The sequence below is a fragment of the Mobula hypostoma genome, unplaced genomic scaffold, assembly GCF_963921235.1.
Source record: "Mobula hypostoma unplaced genomic scaffold, sMobHyp1.1 scaffold_36, whole genome shotgun sequence".
Lineage (NCBI taxonomy): Eukaryota > Metazoa > Chordata > Chondrichthyes > Myliobatiformes > Myliobatidae > Mobula > Mobula hypostoma.
Window position 1 is genome coordinate 970,021 of NW_026948187.1, and position 23,846 is coordinate 993,866.

The 23,846-nt window shown below is 48.9% G+C and overlaps 2 pseudogenes; one reads left to right on the forward strand and one right to left on the reverse strand.

Annotated features, from left to right (window-relative positions):
• LOC134341626 (zinc finger protein 585B-like) overlaps positions 1 to 23,846 on the forward strand; it is a 196,923-nt pseudogene that overhangs the window by 13,402 nt on the left and 159,675 nt on the right.
• Positions 15,471 to 23,151, reverse strand: LOC134341625 (NACHT, LRR and PYD domains-containing protein 3-like; annotated as a pseudogene).

Sequence of the window (23,846 nt, forward strand, 5' to 3'; positions counted from 1 at the left end):
TTTGTAGAGAGATCGCAGACCATGCCAAGAAACAAAGGTTGATTCAGTAAGTTATTTTAACTTTCCATATTTTGACTGGGACTCCCATACTGTAAAAGGACTAGATGGGGTAGAGTTTGTCAAATGTGCCCTTAATCAGTACGTAGAATACCCGACGTAGAAGTGTGCAATAAGCTGTAAGTAAATGATTCAGTGCTGGTGACAGAAATTAGTGATCATAATGCCATGAGATTCAAAGCAAATATGGAAAAAGAGAGGTCTGGACCATAGGTTGAGATTCTAAATTGGAGAAATGCCAATTTTGATGGTATCAAAGGATCTGACAAGTGTGGTTTGGGACAGGCTGTTTTTTGGCAAAGGAGTACTTTATATGTGGGAGGCCTTCAGAAGTGAAATTTTGAGGGTGTCTAATTTGTATGTGCCTGCCAAAATAAAAGTTGAAAGGTAACTGGTGCAGGGAACCTTGGTTTTCAGGAGGTATTGAGGCCCTGGATATTTTGTTCCTCTAAATGCCTCAGATTGTTGGGAGCTACCAAGACTCATTAATGACTGCAAATCATAAATCAATGCCCTGAGCTCATCTGACTTTTATTTTAGTCGTCTTCTGTTTTTTTTTTCTAAAAGCTTCCAACTAGTATTTGCTCTTTTGTTTGCCCTCTCTTTGGCTTTGATGTTGGCTTTGGCTTCTCATTTCAGCCACGGTTGTGTCCTCCTGCCTTTCCAATGCTTCCGCTTCTTTGGGATGTATCGATCACTCAGCTCCCGAATTGCTCCCAGAAACTCCAGCCATTGCTGCTCCGTTGTCACTCCTACCTTTTCCCTTCCAAACAAGTTTGTCCAGCTTCTCCGTCATGGAAACATGGAGAATTTCAGTATGGAAACAGGCCATTTGGCCCATCTAGTCAATGCTGAAAAAACATTTAAGCTGTCTAATGCAACTACCTGCACTGGGACCATTGCCCTCCATACCCCTACCAACCAGGCTCCCATCCAAACTTCTTCGAAATGGTGAAACTGAGCTCATATTCACCACTTGTGCTGACATCTCATTCCACACTCTCACGACCATTTCAATAAAGAGCTTTTCCACATGTTCCCATTAAATTTTCACCTTTCCCATTTACCCATGACCTCTGGTTGTCATCCCACCCAACTTCAGTGGAAAAAGCTGCTTGCATTTACCCTATCTATACCATGATAATTTTGTATACTTCTAACAAATCCTCAAAGCAATGTATAATTTCCTTGTTTATGTTTAGAGCCTTTTTCAGGTGTATAAGATGATGAGGGGCATTGATGGTGTGGATAGCCAGAGGTTTTTTCCCAGGGCTGAAATGGCTAACACGAAGGGGTAGAGTTTTAAGCTGCTTGGAAATAGATACCGAGGGGATGTCAGCGGTAAGTTTTTTTACACAGAGAGTGGTGGATGTGTGGAATGCACTGCCGGCTATTTGAGTGAGAGTGTTTCAGTTACTGTGGGGCCAGACACCCATTCAGATCACTGAGAACAGGGAATAATACCAATGGAGAGAGTCAAACTGAGCCAGGTCGCAGATTGGAGATGGCAGAAATGCCCCATTCTTATAGAGACAGGAAGAGCATCAGAGAATTTGATGGTCATTCCAGATACCAGCACTGTGCCCAGTTAGAAGATGATTTCTCTCTCCAACTTGGGTTGAACTTCACTGTAACAGTGTGATGCCAGATCCCACCTTGACAACTCAAGTGATCTCATCTGAAATCTTGTCCTTCACCCATTGATGAATTTTGTAAATCTTTTCACAGGTTAAGAATGACAAGGAATTTGTCTATGGGAATCTCGAACACAACACATCAGTTTTTCTGTCTCTGTCCAGATATTTAAGAAGTGGAGCAAGGGATTCACTCGATCATCTGAACGACTGACATGCCTGTCATTTTACACAGGGGGGAACCCGTTCATCTGCTCAGACAGTGGGAATGGATCCAGTCGGTCATTTCCACTGAAGGTACGTCAGCAAGTTCACACTGGGACAAGGCCATTCACCTCTTCTGTGTGTGAGAAGGGATTCAGTCGGTCTTCCCGCCCATGGACACACCAGTCAGATCACACTGGGCAGAGGCTGGTCATCTGCTGAATTTGTGGGGAAGAATTCACTCAGTCATCTGACCTAATGGCTCACCAGCGAGTCCACACCAGGGAGCGACCATTCACGTGCTCGGACTGTGGGAAAGGATTCACTCACTCATCTAGACTGAAATTACATCAGCGAGTTCACACTGGAGAGAGGCCGTTCACCTGCTCAGACTGTGGGAGGGGATTCACTCGGTCATCCGCCTTACTGGTACACAAGTCAGTTCACACTGGGGAGTGGCCATTCACCTGCTCAGACTGTGGGAAGGGATTCACTCGCTCAGCTGAACTGAAGGTACATCAGCGAGTTCACACTGGAGAGAGGCCATTCACCTGCTCAGACTGTGGGAAGAGATTCACTCAGTCATCTCAACTTAAGGTACATCAGCGAGTTCACACTGGGGAGAGGCCGTTCACCTGCTCAGACTGTGGGAAGAGATTCACTCATTCATCTCAACTTAAGGTACATCAGCGAGTTCACACTGGGGAGAGGCCGTTCACCTGCTCAGACTGTGGGAAGAGATTCACTCATTCATCCACCCTACAGAATCATCAGCGAGTTCACACTGGGGAGAAGCCGTTCACCTGCTCAGTCTGTGGGAAGGGATTCACTCAGTCATCCCACCTACTGGTACATCAGTCAGTTCACACTGGGGAGAAGCCGTTCACCTGCTCAGTTTGTGGGAATAAATTCACTCAGTCATCCCACCTACAGAATCATCAGCGAGTTCACACTGAGGAGAAGCCATTCACCTGCTCAGTCTGTGGGAAGAGATTCACTCATTTATCCAGCCTACGGAGTCACCAGCGAGTTCACACTGGGGAGAAGCCGTTCACCTGCTCAGAATGTGGGAAGAGATTCACTGATTCATCCACCCTACGGATTCACCAGCGAGTTCACACTGGGGAGAAGCCATTCACCTGCTCAGAATGTGGGAAGAGATTCACTCAGTTATCCCACCGACTGGCACACCAGTTAGTTCACACACAGGAGAAGCCGTTCACCTGCTCAGTTTGTGGGAAGGGATACACTCGGTCATCCTACCTACGGAGACATCAGCGAGTTCACACTGGGGAGAAGCCGTTCACCTGCTAAGAATGTGGGAAAGGATTCACTCAGTCATCCCAACTACAGGCACACCAGTCAGTTCACAGTGGGGAGTGGCTGTTGTTATGAATCCCTTGGTTTCGTTTGCTGTGGACTGTCATTTTAAGAGAGAGAGAGAGAGAGAGAGATTAAGAAGGCTAATCAGTCTGATTTGCAGCTTGTTTACATCGCTCACAGCTTGTTCAGTTTTAACCAAGGGCACAAACACTGAGAGTCAAATGGAGACAAAGGAAGTAAAATGGAAGGATCAAAACCAGGGAACTAGTGGCAAGGGTCACTGTTTAGAACTATACTATGCCCAGAAGGGTTGGTTAATTATCGAAACAGCGTACATTGCATGTGTGGTTGTCACCTCGTTTGATCCATTGGAGTGGATCGGATTTGGGGTATCCTGTGAAGACCACTTATGTGTTATGTGCCTGGGTGTGGTGTGGTAATTCACTTGAAGATGATACCCCTTGTGAAAAGTCACTTTCGGTGATAATTCGTATGTGGATTTGGAACGACGGCGAATAGAATCTACAGCGACTATTCTCTTGTTTTACCACCATGGGACCTGTGGAATTCGACATAATTGCATTCTCTTGACATTTACCCTGGATTACAAATATCTCTCTCATCACCTATTCCATGGATGAACTGAACTTTCATACTTTATCATCTCAAGACTCTAAGCCTTGTTTCCCCAGAGCTCAATATTTTGTGAGTTATATTTAAACACATATATACACATAATACTGTTCACTTTTGTTTGTCTTGCTTAAGTTACTATATTATAAGTAGATACTCGTAAAGACAGTGGTTTTAACATCAAAACCAGACTCCAGGTGTAGTCTACTGCTGCTGGTTTGTTTCTAAAGCATTATGGTTTGTAACAAAATTGAGACCTGCGTTCGGGATATGAACAAATTTGGGGGCGTATTTATTGATTAATTATTGATTTCATTGGGGAAATCCCTTTTGATTTATTTGTGTGTGAAAAATCAGCAGCAGTGGATGTTGATAGATTTCTGGAAGCGCTAGTCTCTGAGGCATGAGAGGATGCCAGAAGGATTGGGTTGTTGAGTATTGCTAAAAGGTTAAAATTTGCTAAGGTGAAATTTACAATGAGGAGGGCACAGAGAAGCAGAAAAACAGAGAAGAGGCAGAAAACCAGAGGGAGGAAACACAAAGACGGGCTGTTTGAGCTGGAAAAGATGGAGAGATTGCAGCAAAGGGGTCTGGCATTAGACTCTGGTGATAAGTTTGAGGCCAGTTGGGAAGTTAAATTGGTACCTCCATTTGATGAGGCGGATGTTGATAAATACTTTCAGCATTTTGAGAAGTTTGCTCAGAGTTTAAAGTGGCCAAAAGAGGGTTGGCCTATCCGCTTACAAAGTGTAATTAAGGGAAGGCTCAGCAAGACTATTCTACTTTGACAGTTGATGAAGCAGCTGTTTTGGACATAGTGAAACAGGCTGTGCTCAAAGCTTACGGGTTGGTCCCAGAAGCAAAAGTTTAGAAATTTGAGGATATCTGTTATATGGAATTTGCTTATGAGAAATTTGTGTGTTTTGACTGCTGGTACACATATAAAAATGTAAATGATGATTTTAGCAGCTTGAAAGAGTTGGTTTTAATTGAAGAATTCAAAAGGTGTATCCCTGGTGATATAAATATGTATTTAGATGAAAAGGATGCTGCCACTTTGCAGGTGTCTGCTAGATTAGCAGATGAGTTTGCTTTAACTCATAAGGTTAATTTTACGCCGAATAAGAGCTTCCAGAAGAGCAGCAGGGATAACCAGAAATTAAAGCTGGGATTAGTAACAAGTGTAAGGATGAAGGGCAGCAGTTGAAGGAAAAATATTCTTGTCTTACTACTTACTATTGTAAGAAAGCTGGTCATATGATGGCTAATTGTTCCGTCCTGAAGAAGGAAAAGGAAAAGGAGACAGTCCCAAATGCCTGTGATCAGTATGTTGAAGCACCTATAAACCCACAGGGTTCTGAACATTCTGTTGAGGCTTAGTTAAGGACTGAGAGGTCTGACCGAGTTAAGAAGGTATTTGATCATTTTATGTCAGATGGGTTTGTATTAGTAAAGGAAGGGTCAACCCCAGTACCAGTGAAAATTCTTTGAGATACTGGGGCTTCTCAGTCACTTATTTTGGACAGTGTTCTAAAGTGTGGTGATGAGACTAACATCGGTGAGATAAATCTTATTAAAGGCATTGGGGGTGGCATGGTTTCTGTGCCATTGCACAGGGTAACTTTATAGTCAGGGTTGGTTTCGGGACCTGTTAAGATTGGATTATGCTCCAGTTTACAGGTGGAAGTTGTTACTTTGCTGTTAGGGAATGACCTGGCAGATGGTAAAGTTGTTCCTGCAGTGCAGTTGACAACTAAGCCAACCACTGACGACCCACAGATGGATTTTAACATTTATCCTTCCTGTGCAGTAACTCGAGGTATGTCTAAAACGTCTGCCAATGCAGACGGTTCTGTGCAGCATGATTCTGATACCCATGACAGCCAAAATCGGGATTCAGGTTATGATGACTCGTCAGGGAATTTTCTGCCTTTATTGTTTCGACAGGATTCAGATAGTAAGTCTGATGAGAAAGATTTATTCCTGTCTAGGAAGGAGTTTATAGCAGAACAGAACCGAGACTCTGAGATTGAAGCTTTGAAAGAAACAGCTCTCTCAGATGATGAGATTAAGAAAGTGCCAGTACGGTATTATCTCAAGGATGGAGTGTTAATGAGGAAGTGGAGGCCACCTACTATACCTGTGAGTGAGGAATAGGCAATTGTTCACCAAGTTGTAGTTCCTAAAGTTTATTGGGCTGAAATTTTAGCTTTGACCCACAGTATGCCCTGAGGTGGCCATTTCAGAGTGAATAAAACTGTAAACAGGATTATGAAAGAACTTTACTGGCCTAATTTGAGGAAAGATGTTGTGACCTTTTGCAGAACCAGTCACACTTATCAAGCTGTGGATAAACCTAATCAGGTCACCCCAGTGGCCCCACTCTGGCCTATACCGGCATTCAGTGAACCCTTTTCCAAAGTTATAGTGGTTTGTGTTGGCCCATTGCCGAAGCCTAAAGCTGGCCATCAGTATTTGCTCACTATTATTGGTACTGCATCCAGATTCCCAGAGGCAATACCCCTCAGAAATATTAAAGCTAAAATTGTGGCAAAGGCTCTTACCAAGTTTTTTTTTAACTTTATCTGATTTTCCTAAAGAAATCCAGTCTGATCAAGGAGGTAAATGTACATCTGGATTACTCCAGCAGGTAGCTTATGAACTGGGAGCTAAACAAATTACAAATTACATTGTCTGTGTACCATCTGGAATCACAAGGGGCTTTAGAAAGATTTCATTCTACACTCAAACCAATCATTAAGACATAATGTGTTGAAAATGGAAAAGATAGGGATGAAGGAATTTATTTGCTTTTGTTCGCAGTAAGAGAGTTGGTACAGGAATCACTGGGTTTTAGTCCATTTGAACTTGTATTTGGTCATAGAGTGAGGGGACCTTTGACCTTGTTAAAGGAACAGTGGATTGATGGGGATGTACATGTTAACCTGTTAGACACAAAACCGGCCCTCAACGTCGTCCTGCTATGAGTAGCTGGCGCCGAAAAGAGATTAAGTCATGGATGGTGTGGCTCTTAAGTTTGTGTCTTATGACAGTCATTTCTGACCTTACTTGTCCCAGGAAAGCTGAATGCGGAATGAAAGGCTTGACGTGACCGAGGACGATTTGTTGCGTGGGAGCTGTCACTAGCTATATCTGTAAAAACTGTCTTTGACTGTGATCCGCCTACTAAGAGCCTGGCACAGCAACTCATCATTCCCCAGGTAAAACTTTGCCTTCCTGAATTCTTTCTCGGAGGCCAAAATACTGCCCTCCCGAACCAAGTCCTCCACCGACTCCGCACATTATTCCAGAGTTATTCCAGGACGCAAAATACATTGCACCCCGCGTTCATCTTCCACCAACCGAAACAGGGCATTGTACGGGAGTGGAGAGGCAGGCACCTTTGCATAAATCCCCAGAGGTCTGAGACTTCCTGAGTCCGATGCGGCATGCTGGCACTATGTCCGAATCGCGAAATATGTGGTGATGCTGGTGATAAAGTCCTGGAGCGAGTAGAGTAGAGTAACTGGACGGAAAATTTTGCACATCCCGCTATTCGCCCGCTCCTGTGGCGTCAGCAGTCCTGTCGATATGGCCGTTTCAAAGTTTTCATTCCCGAACAGCCAGAACTTGTTGCAGACGGTTCAGAATCCATTTAAATAGCTGGAATAGAGAGGACTCCCCTGTTGCTGGGGCAGTAGGAAGGCGCCCAGCCCTCAACAGAACCTTATTGGCTCGGCGCCAGAAATTCCAACGCCAGGAACGTCTCCGTCATTCCTGAAGAATTCCCAGGCCGTAAGAGGTCGAGACGTCTGAAGAATGTTCCGGCTCCTACACCAAAGGAAAATCACGATGACAAAGGATGAGGGATGTTGTCCTGATGTTAGTGGGGGAACAGCGGCGTTTATGTCCTTGTTTTCGGTGCTAAATGCCTTTCTGTGCTGGCAAGTTGCCAGTGGCCGCAGCTGGAAGTACGCAGTTAGCAGCCGTCAACAACCCCAGTCCAAACTGGCAGAAAAACTCTGCATGAAACCTCCACACTAAAACAGCCACTGACGCAGATATCCAGGAGACCCTTCAAATTTCCTCCAAAGTATCTCACGAACTTTATGCAACAGTTTTCCTCAATGTCTCCCAGCTCAGTCAGAAATATTCCACCCTGGGAGTCGGTGATGGGACGGTGTGGAGGCAGACTCACCCTGTCTGAAATGGGAAGTTTGTAATGGGTCAATGTGCAGGGAGCTTCGCTCTGTGCCTGACCTTGGCAGTGTGTGATGGGACCACATAGCAGGTGGTTAACTCTGTGTTTGAGCCCGGGAGTGTGTGATGAGACAGTGCAGAGGGAACTTCACTGTGTGTATGATCCTGGGAGTGTGTGATGGGATCCTGTGGAGGGGGCTTCTTCCTGTGTCTGTTCCTGGGTTTGTGTGTTGGGTCCCCTCGGTGTGAGCTTGACCCTGTGTCCGACCCCGGAACTGTGTGATGAGACGGTGTGGAAGGAGTCTCACTCTAGGTGTCCTCCAGAGATTGTGTGATGGTGCGGTGCAGAGGGAGCTTATCCATATGTCTGATCTCAGGTCTGAGCAACGGAATGGTGTGAGAGAGCTTCTCTCTGTGTCTTACCCTGTGTGCGTGTGCGTGTGCGTGTGTGTGAGAGAGAGAGAGAGAGAGATGGTGCGGAGGGAGGTTCACTCTCTTTCTGTCCCGCAGTGGCTGTGATGATGCGTTGCAGGGGGGATTTCGTCTGTAACTGGCCCCGGGTGAGTGAGATGGGACGGTGTGGAGGCAGCTTCATTCTGTGTCTGACCTGGCAATAGTAGGACAGGACAAAGCAGAGGAGTTTCTCTTTGTGTCAGACCCTGAAGTGTGTGATGGGAAGGTGTACAGGACGATGCAGCGGAAGTTTCACTGTGTGTCTGACCTCAGGAGTGTGTGATGGGATGGTGTGGATGATGCTTCAGTGTGTTTATGAGTTTGGGTTTGCGTGCTGTGAAGGTGCGGATCGAACTTCTTCTGTGTCTGACGCTTTTTTTTTCACAAAATTCTTTATTACAAATATCGGTGTGAGACAATATATACAAAACAGTGACTAACACAATTACTTCACAACAAATAGACAATACACATTAAACCAAAATATTACCATCTCTGTCAGTGATGGCAATTAACTCCCGCGGAGCCCGACGTTCCCGGAACGTCTCAATGGTCGCCGTGGACAGCGCGTGTTCCTTTTCAATATTCACCCGAGCACGAACATACCCCCTAAACATTGCCAGGCAGTCTGCCCGGGGAGATCCTCCCTCCACACGTTTCCAGCAGCCACGGATGGCTGTTTTTGCCAGCCCCAGGAGCAAGTTGACAAGGACATCCTCATCCCTCTGTGCTCCCCTCCTTACTGGATGACCATATATAAATAGGGTGGGGCTAAAATGCAACTGGGAGGCGAGAAGCAGCCCATGCAAATACGCAAAAAGGGGCAGCAGGATCACACACTCCATGTACATATGGTACACGGTCTCCTCCAGCCCGCAGAAGTGACATGCGGCTGGGAGATCCATGTACAAACTAAAGAACTTATTACAGGGCACCGCTCTATGCAGCACCCTCCACCCCAGGTCCTCAAGGTGCATGGGAAGAACCCCCTCGTAAAGGGACTTCCATTGGGCAGCCACTCACCTCCAGATGGAAAGACCGACCGCCATGGCGTGTCGGGATGGTGGACAAGGGCTCGGAAGAGGAGCGTGTGGAGCAGTAGTCCATACAGATACCTCCTGCTTGCATCCCTGAACAGGATTTGGCTGTCGAGGAGAGACGGCTCAAGTTGTGTGGACTCGGCTCTCGGATAAGATTGTGGGGCCTGGGCCCGACAAACAGCTCAGCCTTAGTCAGTCCACACACATGAGCCGCACCGACATCCGTTGAGGTAGGGTTAGGGTCGGCCAGGATTCTACCCTCTGCCAGAGAAGGGGATCCCTGGCCTGAGGCAACCATGTTACAGACTCTCAGTAGGTCCTGACAGAAGCCGGGCAGCCTCTGCAAAGCAGCACGGCTGATGCCCGCCGGTGGTAGCTGCATATCTTCATGAAGACAGCAGCCCCTCCGGAGGAGGAAAGTTGCCAACACGTGTCACCCGGTAGGGTGCTCGGCGTACAGGGATCTCTGCATGGTCCTGAGGCAGAGAGCTGGCAGTCGCGTACGTGCGCACACCAGCAACTGTCCGCCCTTTCCCACTGGGAGACTTAAGACTGCTGCGGAGACCCAGTGTTTTCTGTTGCCCCAGAAGAAGTCCACTAGCTTCCTCTGCATTCTCGCGACAGAGGGGGCAGGAGGGGACAAGATAACCATCCGGTACCACAACATGGAGGCCACCAGCTGGTTTATGACCACCACCCTGCCTCGATAGGAAAGCACGCTGAGAAGGCCTGACCAGCGCCCCAGCCGGGCCATGACTTCCATCTCCAGGTCCGGCCAGTTCGCCAGCCAGGTCCCCCCAGAAGGACTCAGGTAGGCTCCGAGATAGAGAAGACGACTGGTGCTCCACTCAAAAGCTCTCATCTCCTTCAGCAGTGAGTCCACCTGCCATTGGCCCACTAAGAGTCCAGAACATTTCCCCCAGTTGATCCGAGCGGAGGATGCTGCCGAGAAAACTTTTTGGCAGTCGCGCATCCTCCGCAGGTCATTGGGATCTGTCATCATGAGGAGTACATTATCGGCGTAGGCCGAGAGGACGACCTCCATGTCCGGTTCACGAAGAACTAGACCCGTCAGCCTTCGCTGAAGAAGGCTCAGGAATGGTTCGATACAGATCGCATACAATCAACCAGACATGGGGCACCCTTGACGTACTCCTCTTCTGAAGGGAATGGGTGCTGTCAGTGATCCATTAATCTTAACAAGGCACTCTGTGGCAAGGTACAGGAGCCGAACTCGGGCCACAAAGTGCAGTCCGAGCCCAAAAGCCTGCAGAGTGCTCACCAGGAAACTGTGGTCTACCTGGTCAAACACCTTCTCCTGGGCAAGAGAAAGAAACGCTGCCAGGGACCCAGTCTTCTGGAGCAGGTGGATCAGGTCCCGTACTAGGTGGACATTGTCCCGTATAGAGTGACCCGGGGCTGTGTAAGATTGGTCAGAATGTATCACCTGTCTCAGTACCGAAGCAAGATGGTTGGCCAATGCCCGGGTGAAGATCTTGTAATCCACACACAGGAGGGAGACCGGCCGCCAGTTCTTTAGTAGGCAGAGGTCTCCCTTCTTGGGCAGGAGAACCACGACAGCTCTCCGCCATGAGAGGGACATTTCCCCAGTGACTACTCGCTCCCCCAAGAGAAGCCTGTAATCAACCCCAAGGATATCCCAGAAAGCCTGATAAAACTCCGCACTCAGTCCATCTAAGCCAGGGGACTTACACCTCCGGAGTGGCCGTCTCCGGAGCGTCAGATAGCTCCTCCTCAGTCAGGGGAGCGTCCAGACGCTCTGCGTCCTCTGGGCTGACCTTAGGCAAATCTTTCCAGACCTCGTTGCACGCCTCTGCATTTGACAGATCTGGCGAGAATAAGAACCGATAGAATGAGCGGACTTCTTTATTAATTCCGTCAGGGTCCGTGATGGAGGAGCCATTAGCAGCCAGTAACTCCACTAACTGCTTCCGAACTCCCCGACACTTCTCCAACGAGTAGAAGACGGTTGAGCCACGGTCCAAATCTTGCAGCATTTGGATCCGCGACCTCACATATGCACCTTGGGACTGCTGGAGCTGCAGATTCCTTAGTGCGTCCTTCTTCTCCTGGTATTCCTGCCACAGCTGCTGGTCTCCAGCGGTCGGACCAAGACGGGACTGCAGGTCATGTAACATTCTCTCAAGCTGCTCAATCTCAGCGCCCCGCCTCTTTGTCGACCCCCTAGTGCACACCCAACATAAATTATGGATGTGGGCTTTGTCCACATCACACCACAGCCGCAGGGAGCAGAACTCTCTCCGCCTCTCCTTCCAGGTGACCCAGAACGCTCGGAATGAATCCCGGGATCGGCCGTCCTCCAGCAGGCAGTTGTTAAAATGCCAATACCTGGATCCCACCCGAGGGTGCAGAGGAGTAAATTCCATCCACACAAGGTGATGATCCGAGCACGACACTGGCCGCATGGAGGACGCCGACACGCGAGGGATGTAAGCCCGAGAGATATACAGGCGGTCTATCTGGGAACCTCCCTCTCTAGATCTTCTCGAGAAGGCACTGGAGTCGGGGTGAAGATTCCACCAGCTGTCCACCATGTCAAAGGAGCCGACTAGCTCCTTTAACTTTTTCCCGATGCTGGGTCGCGTTGGAGGCCCGAGCGGTCATCCACCTCGAGGGTACAGTTGAAGTCTCCCCCGAGGATGACGCAGTCCCCAGGATCGATGGAACTCAGCAGAGTGGACAGCTGACAGATTAGGCGCGTCTGTATCACACCGCGCCTCGGAGCATACACATTGATAAAATACAGGGGTACGCCATCCAGGCGCACAGCCAGTTGGAGCAGACGGCCTTGTACAATATCTTGAACTCTTACAATTTCTGGCTGGAAGGTCGGGGCCAACAGGATCGCCACCCCGCTAGAGTTGGAGCTGAGGTGGCTCATGTAGACCCCGCCCTGCCACTCCAGGAGCCAAGTGGACTCGTCCACAGGGATGGTATGGGTTTCCTGCAGGAAACTCACTGCATATCTCCCATCCCTGAGGACTGAGAGATTGTTATATCTGCAGAGAGAACCCCTGCTTCCGTTTACATTTAGACTAGCTACGGTGAGCTTCATGTCGGGAGCACACTAGGCCTCAGCACCAGTACCCTTCCCGGTGAGAGTAGAGGCGCCCTCTATCACACTATTCCGAAAAAAAAAGTTGGAATAGTTTTTTGCTCTCCGGGCCCGACTGGTACCAGGGCTACCCTGTGACCCACCATCTCCCGAAGGAGCGAGGCTGCTTCTCACTCTGATGTCCCTCACCAGGTCATCCAGGAAGGATTTCAGTTGTCGCCTGTCATTCCCCGACACCGCATTCCTCTTCCCGTTCGCCTTCCGTCCAAGGATGAGTCGCAGGGACTTCACCAGCCTCGGCATGCTAGACCAGCGAAGCGAGGATAGTTTGGGCCGATGCTTTGCACACTCAGAGATTAGAGTGAACTCTGACTTTCTCCACAGGTATCAATGGGGATTTCTGAGAAGGGTGAGGATGTCCAATGTCTCGCTATCAAAGGAGTCTTCCTCCAACCTTCACTACAAATAGATCCCCCATCTTCCTCCCCGTGTATTCTAATAGATGGCTGCAGTTGTAACCCACACTGCGCAGCGGGTACCTCACTTATACCTGCCCGCTCCACCGTCGCATCAGTCTTATCCACAGTTACAGTAATGGAGGGATCCCTAGGGTCTCCCTGCAGGCCATTAGTTGATGGGGTCGGCATGCGGAGTATATCACCCTCCCTAGGGGACAGGTATGAAGGGGACCCCAGCATCTCTGGTCCTCGGGATTCACCGGCAGCCTGATGCTGAGAGTGAGAGAGCTTGGTCTCCTCCCCGCTCTTATTATACAATACACTTGCCTCCAGGGAAGCGTTTACTACTGAGTCCTGGGTGGAGGGCTCCAGGGCTGTCTTAGTTCTGCAAACAGGGCTAGCACCAGTTTTCTCAACAACCACATCATCTACCACAGGACTGGTGGCTACATCTGGGAACACAGGTTTAGAAACAACCTCCACCTGGATTCCCACCCCTTCCTGGGACACCCCGCATCTACATTCCCTGTCCTCTTGGGGTAACATTCCCTTCTCCTCTTCATACTGGAGGAGTACACAGGTGCAGGATTCACCGATGGGGCGGTACTCTCCGCTTCCATCGCCCCGTCCACCTGCGCACCTCCCCGAGCCTCCGGCTCCACTTCAGGGCAAATGGGCGTGAGCTCTGCGGTCTCGGTGCGGAGTTCTCAGAGTGTTTGGACGACTTCTTGCTTTCTTGCCCCGCACAGGCTCCACCCCGACCCTCGCCTGAACCTCCCCGCGCGTAGCCTCAGTATCTCCCACCTGAACCACAGGGGCTGAAGCAGGGACTGAAAGAGACGTAGGGATAGGGACAGGTCTAGGGGCAGTGTCCGGGGCAGGCGTAGGAATAGGATCGGGGCAGAGGTAGCTGGGGCACTGGTGCCCGAAGTGGACTCCCTCGGGTTTTGGGTGTTAGGACAGTCCCTCCGAAGGTGCCCCACCTCCCTGCACGTATGGCACCGTGTGCGCTCAGAGCTGCAATACACCTGATAGTCTGCCCCCTCGTGTCGGACAGTAAACCGGCCCTTAACGTCGTTCTCCCTTTCCACCTGCACGAATACCTGACACCGGAACGAGATTACGGTACGTCTCTTAAATTTGTGTCTGATGGCAGTTATCTCTGACCTTACTTGTGCCAAGCGGGTTAGTGGGGGAAGCAGGTCCTCGTTGGGGATGAAAGGCTTAACGTCACTGAGGACGATGCGTTGCGTGGGAGCTGTCACCAGCTCCAACTGTAAAAGGATGTTTTCCACCGTGATCTCTCTGCTAAGAGCCCAATGTACCAACTCATCATTCTGCAGATAAAACACTGCTTTCCCAAAGTCTTTCTCCGTGGCCAAAATACCACCTTTCCCCACCAGGTCCTCCATGGCCTCCGCACACTTTTCCAGAGGAGTTCCAGGACGCAAAATACATTGCACCCCGCGTTTTACTTTCACCGACCGAAACAAGGCGTTGTCCGAGGCTGGAGAGACAGCGGCCTTTGCATAACTCCCCAAAGGCCTGCGACTCCCTGGAGACCGGTCCGGCATTTTGGCTGTATGTCCGAATCGAGAAATATACGGCGATGCCGGTTATAAATTCCTGGAGCGAGTAGAGTAACTGGAAGAAAAAGTTTGCACACGACAGTACCCCGCTGGCTCGGCGCCAAAAACTCCAACACCAGGAGAGGCTCCGTCGGTGCTGCAGAACTCCCAGGCCGTGAGAGGTCGAGACGTCTCAACAGATGCTTCGGCTCCTAAACCGAACGAGAATCACGGCGATAAATGTGGAATGACGCTGTTCCGATGTTAGCGGGGGAACAACGGCGTTTGTGTCGGTTTTCAGAGCGAATCGGCTTCCTGGAGAGTTGCCAGTGGCCGCAGTTGGGAGTTACGCAGTTAGCAGCCACCAACAAACCCGGGGAGTGTGTGGTGAGAAGGTGTGGAGGAAGCTTCACTCTGTGTCTGACCCCTTTTTTCCCACACAATTCTTTTAGTACAAGTAGCGTGGTCTACAATATTTACAAAACAGTGACTAACACAGCTGCTTCACTACAAATAGACAATACACATGAAACCAAAATGTTCCCATCTCCATCACTGATGGCATTTACACCCTGCGGAGCCCAGCGGTCCCGGAACGCTTCTAAACTCGCCGTGGATTGCGCATGTTCCTTTTCAATATTTACCCGAGCACGAACATACCCCTAAACATTGCCAGGATTTGGGATAGTGTGGAGCGGGATTCACTCTGTGTCTGATCCCGGGAATGTGTGACGGAATGGTGTGGAGGGAGATTCTCTCAGTGCTTGACCCCGGACTGTTTGATGGGAGGGTGCGGAGGGAGCTTCACACTGTGTCTGACCTCGGGGAGTGGAGGTTGGGTGGTGTGGAAGGAGATTTATCTCCGTGTGTAATCGGGGGACTGTGTGATGGGATGGTTTGGAGGAAGCTACAGTCTGTGTTTGACACAGACGTTTTGTAATGGGTCAGGCCGGAGTGAGTTTCGCTCAATGTCTGACCCTATGACTGTGATGTGACGTTATGGAAGGAGACTCGCTCTGTGTCTGACACAGGAATTTTGTAATGGCACAGGCCGGAGCGAGATATTCTATGTGTCTGACCCCGGGAGAGTATGATGGAATGGTGTGGAGGGAATTCTCTGTGTCTGACCCTGTGAGTGTGTGATCCGACAGTGTGGAGGGAGCTGCACGTTGTGTTTGATCCCAGGAGTGTGTGATGGGACGGGTTAAAGGGAGCTTCACTCTGTGTTTGATCCGTGGACTGTGTGATGGGACAGTGTGGATGGAGCTACATTCTCTGTCTGATCCGGGGAGTCTGTGATGGGACGGTGCGACGGGAGCTTCACACCGTGACTGATCTGGAAGGTGTGTGATTTCGACTGCGTTGAAGGAGCTTCACTCTGTTACTAATCCCGGGAGTGTGTGATGGGATGCTGTGGAGGGAGTTTCACTCTGTGTCTGACACAAGAATTTTGTAATGAGATGAATCTTACTTAGATCTTATCAATGTCTGATCCTGGGAATGTATCATGGGATGGTGTGGAGGGAAATTTTTATGCCTGACCCTGTGACTCTGTAATCCAACGGTGAGGAGGGAGCTTCACTGTGTCTTATCCGGGGAGTGTGTGAAGAACTGCATCGAGGGAGCTTCACTCTGTGTCTGGGCTTGGGTGTGTGTGTGTTGGGACAGTGTGGAGGGAGCTTCATTCTGTGTCTGACACAAGAATTTTGTAATGGGACGAATTGGAGATAGATTTTCTCAATGTCTGACTCTGGGAGGGTATCATGGGATGGTGTGGAGGAATTCTCTGTGTCTGACCCTGTAAATGTGAGGAGGGAGCTTCTGTCTGTGTCTTATCCGGGGAGTGTGTAAAGGGCAGCATCGAGGGAGCTTCACTCTGTTTCTGACCTGGGAGTGTGTGATGGGTCGGTGCGGAGGGAGCTTCTCTCGGTGATTGACCCCAGGGTGTTTGATGGGATGGTGTGGTGGTAGCTGCTCTCAGTTTCTGACCCAGGGACTATTTGATGGGTCGGTGACCGACCCTACGACACAGACCGCGACTGAAACCAGTTCGATTAGAACCGTCGGGAATTACACCTGGCGCACGGCCATTAACGGGAAGGGCGGGAGTTAAATGGGAGGGTGGGGAATCGGCCAAAAATGTTCCCATCCTTCGGGCGGGGAGGTTCACACAATCAGATGTTCACACGGACACTGTCAGTCCGGGTCTGGGTTCCAGAAGAGATCTCAGTTCCTTCCACTTGGTCTCACTGAACCGATTCCCCCTCAGCCTGAAACAGATGGAAGAATAAAGATGAAATAAACAGATTACACAACAGTGTCAGTAACAGTGGACTGGGGTTAATGTTTCAACAACACTCACAGACAAATATCACCAGAAAACCCGCGGATCCGCTAATATTTTATCACATTGAACATTAACAAAATCACTCACTCGATCCAATCCAGACTCGGGAGGGTCAGTATGAGGTCTCGGAGAGCGGGGACAGATCGGTCTGTGAGCGAGTTCCATCCCAGGTCCAGCTCTGTCAGTGATGGGTTTATACTGAGAGCGCAGATGAGATCCTCGGCACCAGAATCTGTGAGACCGACACCCCCCAGCCTGGAAATGAGAAAGAGAGTGAGGGTGGAGGACACAGAGAGACAGGAGACGGTACAAATCCCCAGTGTTTATCAACACAATTACTGGTCACATTAATGTTCAGTGTCAGACACCCAGTGACTGTAAACACAATCTCCCACAGTCTGGTACTTACCCCAGTTTCTGTATTTTACACTCTGGGTTCCTCAGAGCCGCAGACACCAGTTTCACTCCTGAATCTCTCAGTTTATTGTGCCCAATTCTAAACGCAAACAGACACATTGATGACCAAAGTGATTCAAACCGTGGGTCTGAGGGAATTTCTCTCACTCGGATATTTCAGGAAACACTAAACCCTTCAGTAAATCACTGATCGGAGTTCCCATCACTGTCAATGTCCCTCACTGCCCAGCTCCAGGGTATTCACAGAATGACGGTAATGTAGTCTGTCGGTGTGACCTTGTGAACTCCACATATTCTGTCTCATTCCCCGATGGTTAGAAAAGTGTTCCTGACGTGAGAGGGTCGGAAGGGGCAAGGGTAAGAGAGATCCCACAGGACGAAGGGGGATGGGGAAGAGAGATCCCACAGGACGAAGGGGGATGGGGAAGAGAGATTCCACAGGAGGAAGAGGGATGGGGAAGAGAGATCCCACAGGAGGAAGAGGGATGGGGAAGAGAGATCCCACAGAAGGAAACCAATGGGAAAAGATAATCCTACAAGACGCGAGAATGCAGAAATAGATTTCAAGGGAGGGTGTGCCTGAACTGTGGAGAGGAAATGTGCCCATGGGTATCTGGTAGTTAGCAAAGTCACACAGGTGGACTGATGGTGATAGCCACGCACGGAGAAGGGCAGGGGAGAACAATCTCACAATGGTATTTCTTTTCTTCTCACTGGGACAGTCCCCTGACGGTCTCTTGTCCCTCACCGGGAAGTGTGTGTGAATCTCTGACCCACCTGCTGCAGACAGTGTCAGTATCACTGAGAAGGAAAATTGTCAATGGACGTGTCACAGGCAGCGAGAAACACGGCCATTCTTGTGATTTACTACCATTAAAGCAACGGCTGTTGTTCACGGGTCATCTGTCGCAATTCTTCACAATCAGATTTACTACAGTCTTACCCAAATTCCTTTACATTGAAACAACTCAATGGAATAGTTTCACCGTTCAGAGTGAGAGATTCAAGTTACCTCAAAGCTTGGCACTTGTGCAGCCCTGGTCCCAGCCGCTGGATTCCTTCACACTGAATGTGTCAGCCAGCCAGGTTGAGGTGTTTTATTGTATCACAGAGTCCGATGACATGAGACAGGACCGCGCAGTCAATCGGGGTCAGTGTCATTCCACTGAATGAAAGTGTTTCCACTGATTCCAGCGTGTCCTGAGCCAGTCCACGATTCTGAGACTCAAACAGGTAGTGCAATGTGTTCAGGAGGCTCCTTTTACCAGCTTCACACTCTGTGTTTCCAATCTGGCGTTTAACCTCCTCCTTCACCCAGTCAATCACCTGGCAGGTTGTTTGATGAGGAAATGGACCCAGAAACTCCTCCAGACCCCGAGCTGTCATTGGGGAGGAGAGACCAGCAATAAAACGGAGAAATACCTCAAATCGCCCATCAGTCGTGTTGCGGGCTACAGTGAGGAATTTCAGGATATCCCTGGGATGTGGATCCAGGAATTGTGCGACTGCAGCTACAAACTCTTGGATGGTGAGGTGTGGGAATGTGTACACCACGCTCCGGGCAGAATCCCCTCTTTCCAAAAGCTCCATCAGTAATCCGGACAGGAACTGGGAAGGATGCAGATTGTGGTTGATCATATCTACATCTGTAAACAGAATCTTCTTCTCGGACACTCCTCTGAAGGCCATCTGACCAACCCTGAGTAACATGTCACGGGGGTTTTCAATCTCACGGCCGTGGTTTTCAGGATGTTGTAAATATAGTAGGAGTACAGTTGGGTGATGGTTTTGGGAACTCGCTGCGGGTCCCTGACACATTGTGTGAAGAAGGGGCCCAGTACCTGAATGAGGATCCAGCAGTAGGAGGGGTTGTAGCTCATGTTGTACAAGATCTTGTTCTTCTTCACGTGTTTGAAAACAGCTGCTGCCACCGTCTCATCTTCAAAATGTTTGATGAAATATTCCTTCCGTTCCTCACCAACAAATCCCAGGATTTCAGCCCAGACACTGATGTCTGCCTTTTCCAATAAATGTAATGCTGTGGGACGGGTTGTCACCAGCACTGAACACCCTGGGAGCAGCTTGTGCTGGATTAAACTGTACACAATGTCGGACACCCTGCATTTGAATTCAGGATTTGGGCAGACATTCTGTGATTCTGTATCTCTCTGACTGTCAGCAAAATTGATCCTGTCCTTGAATTCATCCAAACCATCGAATATAAACAGCAGTCCCTCTGGGTTCTTCCAGACCTCTATCAGGATATTCTCAAAGTAAGGATACTGATCCAGAATCAGTTCCCTCAGGTTTATTCTGCAGTTTATGGAGTTTAAATCCCGGAATTTGAAATTACAGACAAACTGGAATAGTCGGTTCATTTTCCCCGTGGCCCAGTCATATACAATCTTTTGTACCAGTGTTGTTTTCCCGATCCCCGGGACTCCGGCCACTGCTGCAGAAATCCCGGATTTGCTTCCAAAGAAAGAGCTTTTCAATTTTTGAACAAAGCTCCTCTTGAATAACTGATCAATCCAGATTTTTTCCAGCTTTCTGCGGAGATGTTTTCTCTCCACTCCTCGTGGTCTCTGCCTCTTGCCAGCAGCTCATGTTCCACCAGGGTCCGATCCCGAACAGTAGAAATGACCATGAGCTCAGCGTATCGATCAACCAGCTGGAAAACCTTCTCCTTCTCCTGCATCAGGATCGTGTTCACTCTCAGTTTCTCTGTTTGCCCGTGCGGAATTTCCATGTGCTTCCATTGAACATCTTGGGACAGACAGAAAAAGATCGTCAATGTCTGATTTGATGAAGAGCACTGAACATAGCTGCCTTAACAAGAAAAATGTTTAAGACATTGTCTGGGTGAAATAGGGAGCTCAGAGATAAGAGTGTCTGGAAATGAACGATGGCCCAGAAACATTTCTGATCTGATCCAGATATGTAGTTAAAGGCTCCTCTCTTCCCTCTGTTCGTAATTTTCAGATGGTCCAGCGAGCACCAAGTGCACAAGTGATTCTGGAGAGGAGAGTGTTGTGTGGAGCGGGTGGTTTCACTGCTTTCACTGCTCAGCTTCCGCCCAACTGTGCAACACCGCAGGGGGGTAACAGTGGAGGGAAGGAACAATTTACTTGTTCAACTCTTTTTACTTTTCTCACAATGGGCCTGATGCTCTTGACACGCCTTTAGGTTTTAGCTGTCAATACTGACCCACAGAAAAGGAACATAATCTTGGTTTCCATTTCCAGTCTGAGCCAGTCACGGTGTAACACCTTTGAACCGAGGAGCTGGTACGTGAACTCGGGCAATTCCCCCATGTCCACAGAGGAATAACATCAAATCTCGGCCCCACTTTAGTTCTGAGCAGTGTTACTTCCCTTGCTGGAGTTGGATGTTCCAATCGGAACGGTTTGGATTCAGTTTTGTCAAATCGCGGGATATTCGACGTTAGTGATAGGGGAGCGCTGAGGCTTCCTCTCTGACCAACTGTAATGTCTGCTATAAAACTCATAGAGGCCTCTGGGTGCACAGCCCGAGACCTAGAAAGTGCCGGGCTATGTAGCAGATACAAATGGTTTCCTGTCCTGCAGCCATAGCAACAAAAAACCTGCCTCCTAGATTCTGACCATCTTTAAACAAGCCTCAAGAGACAGGTATTCAGACTCTCAGAGTGAAATAAAGATTTGAGATTTTCGTTCCATCGCTTACCTTTCAGATGCGTGGGCACTTCAGATAAACCCCGGTCAGTATCCATGTAGACGAACTGGCCGTCACCTGTTCAAACGGATTAACCTGCATGAAGTCTGTTCTGTGTAATACTGTAAATTCATCAGCATTTACATCTGTAACACATAGTGTATTGTTCACCGTACCACGTTCCCATATTTCATTCAATATCCTGCTCAGCTTCGGTAAATGGTGGTGTAGCTTCACAAAGGATTCCCACATCACCCTCCGGGCCCCAGAGCCCTTCTCCATCACCAGATCCAGGAGGAGTTTGGAAGCGCCCGCTTGGTTTCCCTTCTCCGCGAGCTCTGTCACACTCTGTAATGAACAACGGATAATCTATTGAGGAGCGGAGGGATGGGTACAAATCTACCCTGAACATGGACTGACCCAGAACATTCTGCTCGCCGCATATCACTAACTGCTATTGAAGTGTTCACAGCGGGGGAAAATTTTTAAAGAAGCGAGCGGGGTCAGTATAGACTTCCCGCACGCCACAGATTGTGGGGTAATTATCAAATTGGCAAGGTTTAAGCGGAGCAGACATAGTGTGAGTGAGCCAGAGATAGAGTGGGGAGTTGAGTCTTTGTGCCAGAGAGGGTTCAGTGAGGAGAGGCGAGACTGTAGGTAGATTTTTGGCAATATTTTACCGCTTTTTCACGGTTAGAACAGCGGGAATGCCAGCCAGTGGAGGCCAATTCTCTGGATGCTTTCAAGAAACAGTTAGATAAAATTCTTAATGATAGCAAATTCATGGGATATGTAGTGAAGGCAGGAACGGGGTACTGATTGTGGATGAGTGAGTGGTGTGCTGGCTCGAAAGGCCGAATGGCCTACTCCTGCACCTATTGTCTATTGTTGGAATATTGATCAAAAAAGGGTCAGCAGTTCAAATGAGAGGCGATAGCCAGTGTTGCCTGGTCAGGTGAAAATGGAGTTGAAGGTAGACTCGAGAAATGAGCTGAGAAATAAGCCACTATGTATTTGATCTGTGGGGTACCTGGGGGTCATCAAGAGAATACAAACTGCAGAATGGTCATTAAGATCGAGCATTGGGAACATGATGTGATGTCAGACAGAATGCTGTAAAGTAGTACTCTGTCCATTTGCAATGACCGTCAAGTGTCACATCACTAAAGCCGTCAATGTCAATCATTGTCTGTATCCTAACGGGTCTACAAATGTCAACACGAGGAATTCTGCAGATGCTGGAAATTCAAGCAACACACATCAAAGTTGCTGGTGAACGCAGCAGGCCAGGCAGCATCTCTAGGAAGAGATGCAGTTGACGTTTCGGGCCGAGACCCTTCGTCAGGACTAACTGAAAGAAGAGCTAGTAAGAGATTTGAAAGTTGGAGGGGGAGGGGGAGATGCAAAATGATAGGAGAAGACAGGAGGGGGAGGGATGGAGCCAAGAGATGGACAGGTGATTGGCAAAAGGGATATGAGAGGATCATGGGACAGGAGGCCCAGGCAGAAAGAAAAGGGGGAGGGGGGAAAACCCAGAGGATGGGCAAGGGGTATAGTCAGAGGGACAGAGGGAGAAAAAGGAGAGAGAGAGAAAGCACGTCTTCCTAGAGATGCTGCCTGGCCTGCTGCGTTCACCAGCAACTTTGATGTGTGTTGCTTGGATCTAAAAATGAATGTGTTCAGAAAATTGTAGACAGGCTTGTATTGCTGAATAAAGTTTCATTGTTTCTGCAAACGAAAACTCTATTCTTGTTGTTGACCACAAGCATCTCAGGATTTTCATAGCCCAGAGTTGCCGTTGCACTGGCTCTGTCAGTCGGAAATAGATTCAGTAGAATCTACACTCAGTCTATGTTCCTCCCACTGACCTGATACTCTCGCACGGTGAAGTGATCTTCGCCCATTAACATGAAGCTGACTCCCTCCACACCCTCCTCAATCGCCTGCTCCAGTCTCTCCATGTAGAATCTCGTCAACCGGAACAGGTGGTGATCCTCACAATGTGACAGGAAGGCGGAGATTGCGGAGTTCTGATCTGTAGTCAGTCACAGAACATAAGATAGTAGAGTGTACCATGCGTATGTGTACACAATGCCAATTTAAACCAATCCCATCTTCAGGAACATGGTCAATATCCTTCCGTTCCCGGCCTACTCATGAGTTCAAACGCCTCTCAGATGCTGCTGGGTATCTGTTTCCAGTCCCTCTCTAGGCGGCACATTCCAAACACCGATCACTCTCTGTGGAAAACATGCATCCTATATCCCCTTTAAACTTTACCCTCGAACCTTAAACCTATTCCCTCTGGTATTTGTGATGAAACCCGTCTGCACCCTCTCCAGACCCTTCACATCATTCACGTGATGCGGTTACCAGATTTGTGCAGAATTCTGAAAATGTCTCAATCAACGTTCATCCAGTTACAGCCCAACTTTTACAAATACCTCAACTCATCGCTACCAATTGTGTTGCCACTTTCAGGGAGCTATGCACTTCCATCACAAGACCCGTCCGTACATCATCCTTATTCACTGTGCACATCGCCCGCGAACTTGACCTCTTAAAGTGCAACTTCTCCCATTTGCCCGAATTAACTGTACCTGGAGACTCTCCGTTCGTATTTCTGATTGGATGCTGAACAATTTGACAACAGTCCCAAATTTACTCAACTCCGCCAATTCTGTAAATCGGCGAATCAGTCCACCCATGTGGTTTTACAAAG